General features: G+C 39.7%; 1 long non-coding RNA gene across 1 annotated transcript; it reads left to right on the top strand.

Annotated features, from left to right (window-relative positions):
- The first annotated feature begins 3,095 nt into the window (after positions 1–3,095).
- On the top strand, positions 3,096–3,615 carry LOC117474140. The gene is made up of 3 exons (XR_004555085.1): positions 3,096–3,130; positions 3,244–3,405; positions 3,568–3,615. It is a non-coding gene; the product is annotated as an uncharacterized LOC117474140 (long non-coding RNA).
- Positions 3,616–6,719: the final 3,104 nt, after the last annotated feature.

The raw sequence follows: 6,719 nt of genomic DNA, 5'->3' as shown, positions 1-6,719 counted from the left end.
CCCACAGGCCATAAGACTATTAAACACCTGAACTTAGAAACAACATCCATAACATTCATCTGGCTGCTACTTAGAAATTATTTATCTAATATATCATATTCCAATCACTTGTATATAGACTCTTATTGCACTATTTCACTTTTTACTATTTTACTATTTTTCTTTTTGTATTTACTTGCACTATTTGTTCTGTGTAGCCTATCTGTTTTATTGTGTTGCACTGTTGGAGGAGCCTGTGACCTAAGGGGGGGGGTAGGACACGTTCTAAGCACATGGTGTAGTCCTATAGCTGAGGATTCTGGGTAGTGTAGTGCCTTCTGCCATCCACACACTACGAACAAATATTTGTTTCTCCGAATCGAAAGGGGAAAATACAAAAGCATTGCACACAATTTAAACCAATCAATGTTGTGTAATTAACAAGGATAATCTGGTGTTTTTGAGTTGATGAGTAGTGCAGATATCACTGTAAATAAAATCAATGGACAGTAAGGAGAATACTTACTTCCGGGTGTAAAATGCTCTGTTATCCAATGGGAATGGACGCTCAGCTCTTTGGGTCCGTAATACAATAAAGGGGACTTAATCAAATAGGAATATAATTATCTTTTAAATAACGTTAACTAAAGGGAACAATCTCTTTGACACAGCTGAAGCTCTGGCCTTCCTTAAAAACGAACTAATTTAATAAAAATCACAGTTGTATTACACACAATGCATTGTTTTTTGAGAACAAACATTGGTGAATAATGCACCATAATACATTCTGACGAAAAATAAAAATGATTATGAATACAAATAAAATAAAAGAAGCCTCCTGTGAGTTACTACAAGCTATACAGTAGATTTTAAAAACGTTTTATAGAATAAAAGCTCACTGCTGGACGTTGTAGAAATGCGTGTGTGCACCACGACAAAGGAGCCTCATTCACTTTACATTGGGGTTGTTTGCGTGGTGCAGACACGTAAATGTAGCAAAGTTCGTGACTCCACCACGCAATGCGGTGTTAAGGAGTCGTGGTGGAGTCACGCATTCTGGTGAGACCAGGTTGCACACACACACACACACACACACACACACACACACACACACACACACATATATGTATATATTTATATAAATATATACAATTTCAGAATCAAACAGAGCACTCTCATAATAACGTAACACTATCAGAGACTGGATATATCCCCCCCCCTCTCTGGTCGCTACAATGAGGGAAATAAATGACGGGCCAAAAGTTTTATTTACAAGTATTACAAGTAAGCAGAGGACACCAAACCAACTGAGACCTGTCTGTCCGCTGCATCTACGCACACACTGTACCACACACACCTACACCACACACACGCACCTACAGCTCCTAAAGCATATAATCAGGCTACAGCCGTTGTGTATTTTATTATGTGAAGCACTAAATGGTTTTAGAAAAATATCGACTTTGTTTGTAGATATCTACTAAACTAAAGCAAATAAAGAGAGTAGGCCTGTTATACTGAGTGATATGATATATATTATACACACTGCTCTGCTTTCTGCACGGACCTCACAGCTGTTCTCACTGTAAACATCGCGTCGCGATGAAAGCAGTTAATAAAATAATATCCAGGGGATGCATGCAGAGCTGTCATTGGCTGAGATAAGTCCGGCCGTGCGTCTCGACTCTTTGAAACATCACTGTTGCCGGAAATGCATCCACGAAGGAGCCGTGGAGGACCCATCAGTGTATCCTCGGTTATAGCTCCTCCAGAGAGCCTCCTCGACGCTCGATGCTCGGTCCTCGATGTGCATTTCGAGAAATGAGATGTCCTTCAACATGGCGCGCTAAAATTCATTTCCGGGTCACTACCGGAGGACCGAGGAGTCGAGGAGTCGAGGATGGACATTTGATGACATGAGAAAGGGCCAGTGTCTCCACATTCATTCTCATTCACACACACACACACACACACACACACACACACACACACACACACACACACACACACACACACACACACACACACACACACACACACACACACACACACACACACACACACACACACACACACACACACACTTTGTATTGTATTATTGTATGAGAGAGGTTCCAGGTTGAATTGAGGCAAATATTTGTAATGTTCAGAGGTTGTTGTGTTTAATATTCATGAGGATATTTGTCATTGTTCAAATGATAATAAACAAACATATACAGCATATTTGTCCACTCATATGTTGATAAGAGTATTAAAAACTTGAAAAATATCCCTCTAAGGTACATTTAGAACAGATAAAAAATGTGCGATTAATTTGCGATTAATCGCGATTAACTATAGACAATCATGCGATTAATCGCGATTAAATATTTTAATCGACTGACGGCCCTAATAAAAATATGAAAATATAAAACCATGATGATACATACGATGCAAAAACTGGGTTGTATCACATACATGTATATTAAAACATATCATTTATTCTATTTCAAGAAATATATATATTTTTGACTGTGATTAAATTCCATTCAAATTCAAATGATTCAAAATTCTCAGAAAAATGAAAAAAAATAATGTATAGGTCAATATATATATATTTTTTTTGATGAAAGTCGTTACCCCTAAGTAGCTTTGTTTATTTAATAAGTTAGTAATTAAACATTAATATTTGAGTTTCCAGCAGAACTCAGTGTGAGATATTCTGGTGATCAATATGAAAAGAGGAGGTAAATAAAGGTGATCAATATGAAAAGGTAAATAAAGGTGATCAATATGAAAAGAGGAGGTAAATAAAGGTGATCAATATGAAAAGGTAAATAAAGGTGATCAATATGAAAAGAGGAGGTAAATAAAGGTGATCAATATGAAAAGGTAAATAAAGGTGATCAATATGAAAAGAGGAGGTAAATAAAGGTGATCAATATGAAAAGGTAAATAAAGGTGATCAATATGAAAAGGTAAATAAAGGTGATCAATATGAAAAGGTAAATAAAGGTGATCAATATGGAAAGGTAAATAAAGGTGATCAATATGAAAAGGTAAATAAAGGTGATCAATATGGAAAGAGTAGGTAAATAAAGGTGATCAATAAGAAAAGGTAAATAAAGGTGATCAATATGGAAAGGTAAATAAAGGTGATCAATATGGAAAGGTAAATAAAGGTGATCAATATGGAAAGGTAAATATAGGTGATCAATATGAAAAGGGTAGGTAAATAAAGGTGATCAATATGAAAAGGTAAATATAGGTGATCAATATGAAAAGGTAACTAAAGGTGATCAATATGAAAAGGTAAATAAAGGTGATCAATATGAAAAGGTAACTAAAGGTGATCAATATGGAAAGGTAAATAAAGGTGATCAATATGGAAAGGTAACTAAAGGTGATCAATATGGAAAGGTAAATAAAGGTGATCAATATGAAAAGGTAAATAAAGGTGATCAATATGAAAAGGTAAATAAAGGTGATCAATATGGAAAGGTAAATAAAGGTGATCAATATGAAAAGGTAAATAAAGGTGATCAATATGAAAAGGTAAATAAAGGTGATCAATATGAAAAGGTAACTAAAGGTGATCAATATGGAAAGGTAACTAAAGGAAGTATTGACTGGTTTCTAAATGTGATTGAGTTTGTAAGTGAAAGTGTCTCTGATGGAAATTACTTTAGATCAATGGAAACCCAAAGGTAATGTTTGAGCGTCACTAAATGTTCCTAACAACACAGAACTGTATTATTCCCAGTCGTCATGGTAACGTCATCAGTTGCCGGGCAGATTTCACCTCAACAGGTTTCTGAAGCAGGAGCTCTGAGAACAGCTGAGTGCAGCGACACACACTGATAACACACACATTACAGAGATCAATACATCACTCAGAGTTACTTTATTTTGTTACATGTTCCTCCATTAGAGAACATTTCCATTTGTTTCTTTTTAGAAAGCAGTAAACCATTAGATCTTTAGTTTCACATCAAATCCACTTTCCTCTAGTGTCTGAGACGCTAGTAGAAACCAATAAATGTGTTGTTGGAAAGACGAGAAGACGGACATTTTGGAGATGGGTTTTTATTGGAAAGTGAAACACGGACAGGAAAGGGTTAACAATGCAGAGCGACTTCATGTCACGCTCACCTCTGAACCCCAAACTAAAGAGAACGCCACAGTCCGCTGGCTCTGTACACAAAACCTCCCTGTCCCTAAATCATAGCAACATTATCAAAATCACACACTATTATGTTTTAAAACCAATTCAAGAGACATGTTATAAATAAAGACACTTCTGATTCATTTAGAAAAGCTCAGAAAGGGAAATCAATATCACTCGCTGCTACCTGTGTGTGTGTGTGAGTGTGTGTGTGTGTGTGTGTGTGTGTGTGTGTGTGTGTGTGTGTGTGTGTGTGTGTGTGTGTGTGTCTGTCTGTGTGTGTGTGTGTGTGTGTGTGTGTGCATGTGTGTGTGTGTGTGTGTGTGTGTGTGTGTGTGTGTGTGTGTGTATGTGTGTGTGTGTGTGTGTGTGTGTGTGTGTGTGTGTCTGTCTGTGTGTGTGTGTGTGTGTGTGTGCATGTGTGTGTGTGTGTGTGTGTCTGTGTGTGTGTGTGTGTGTGTGTGTGTGTGTGTATGTGTGTGTGTGTGTGTGTAACTAGAGAACACAAACTTCTCTTAACACCACTCATGCCCCTTTTCCACCAAACCGGTTGCAGGGCCAAAAAAACACACTTTATAAAGTGAGGCAACACTAACCAGGCTTCGTGTGATTCTGTTTATTTGTACCTTACTTTGACCATCTGTTCGCTGTTATTGATCATTGTGGAGAGCAGGCAGACATTTTGGTTTGTATTATAGCAGCTATCGGATGTGTTGTGTTAAAAATTCAAGGAAAGACAGACGACTTCTAAGTTTAACTATTTATTATGAGAAAGCAAAAGATATATATTCACTTGGCCAAGGACTCCGTCACGTCATAGAAATCACAGGCAGCAAAGCTGTAATCTGTATTTCCGGACATGAGCCTCGAACCTCGTGCGTGCATACATTTTATTACACAGGGCGTTGCCCGTACATTTATGATTGGTCAAGACTAGCTGAAGAGATACCGTGGTTTAGACTTGGTTCTCTTTGGTTGGTGCACAGACTCAGATAGAGTCTCTTGGCAACACAATCCTCCAATCAGCATTCGGCCGGCCTGTGGAAGTCCCTCCCTACTCTGGCTCCATCATACGTCATTTGTTTTTTCTGAAGCTTTCTGCAGATATAGTGGAATCTTCATAAGGCTGCTTCCTAGCTGTGTGTGGGAGTGAAGCTCCCCCAAAGCTCAAGGCCAGAGTGATGTCCTGTTTATGAATAACTCTTTGTATTCTTCCAGTGTCTGCACCTGACCTTGCTACTCTGTATTGCAGGCTAAAGACGTCTATTTATTCCAAAGTCACAGCCACATAAATGAGCACAATAAGCTTATAATGTAATAATCAGTCTTTCTAATGTTATATAAAAATAGCCTCCACAGATGGAATCAATTCTAAACAACTAAACTCTGCCGTGAGTTAACGGGAGACTAAACTCTGCCGTGAGTTAACGGGAGACTAAACTCTGCCTTGAGTTAACGGGAGACTAAACTCTGCCGTGAGTTAACGGGAGACTAAACCCTGCCGTGAGTTAACGGGAGACTAAACTCTGCCGTGAGTTAACGGGAGAATAAACTCTGCCGTGAGTTAACGGGAGAATAAACTCTGCCGTGAGTTAACGGGAGAATAAACTCTGCCGTGAGTTAACGGGAGACTAAACTCTGCCGTGAGTTAATGGGAGACTAAACTCTGCCGTGAGTTAACGGGAGACTAAACTCTGCCGTGAGTTAACGGGAGAATAAACTCTGCCGTGAGTTAACGGGAGAATAAACTCTGCCGTGAGTTAACGGGAGACTAAACTCTGCCGTGAGTTAATGGGAGACTAAACTCTGCCGTGAGTTAACGGGAGACTAAACTCTGCCGTGAGTTAACGGGAGACTAAACTCTGCCGTGAGTTAACGGGAGACTAAACTCTGCCGTGAGTTAACGGGAGAATAAACTCTGCCGTGAGTTAACGGGAGACTAAACTCTGCCGTGAGTTAACGGGAGACTAAACTCTGCCGTGAGTTAACGGGAGACTAAACTCTGCCGTGAGTTAATGGGAGACTAAACTCTGCCGTGAGTTAATGGGAGACTAAACTCTGCCGTGAGTTAACGGGAGAATAAACTCTGCCGTGAGTTAACGGGAGAATAAACTCTGCCGTGAGTTAACGGGAGACTAAACTCTGCCGTGAGTTAATGGGAGACTAAACTCTGCCGTGAGTTAACGGGAGACTAAACTCTGCCGTGAGTTAACGGGAGACTAAACTCTGCCGTGAGTTAACGGGAGACTAAACTCTGCCGTGAGTTAACGGGAGAATAAACTCTGCCGTGAGTTAACGGGAGACTAAACTCTGCCGTGAGTTAACGGGAGACTAAACTCTGCCGTGAGTTAACGGGAGACTAAACTCTGCCTTGAGTTAAAGGGAGACTAAACCCTGCCGTGAGTTAACGGGAGACTAAACTCTGCCGTGAGTTAACGGGAGACTAAACTCTGCCGTGAGTTAAAGGGAGACTAAACCCTGCCGTGAGTTAACGGGAGACTAAACCCTGCCGTGAGTTAACGGGAGACTAAACTCTGCCATGAGTTAACGGGAGAATAAACTCTGCCGTGAGTTAAAACCTGTTCCACTCTGAGCC

This window comes from Trematomus bernacchii, unplaced genomic scaffold, assembly GCF_902827165.1.
Source record: "Trematomus bernacchii unplaced genomic scaffold, fTreBer1.1, whole genome shotgun sequence".
In the NCBI taxonomy this organism is placed as follows: domain Eukaryota; kingdom Metazoa; phylum Chordata; class Actinopteri; order Perciformes; family Nototheniidae; genus Trematomus; species Trematomus bernacchii.
This window is presented reverse-complemented; position numbering and strand designations above follow the sequence as displayed.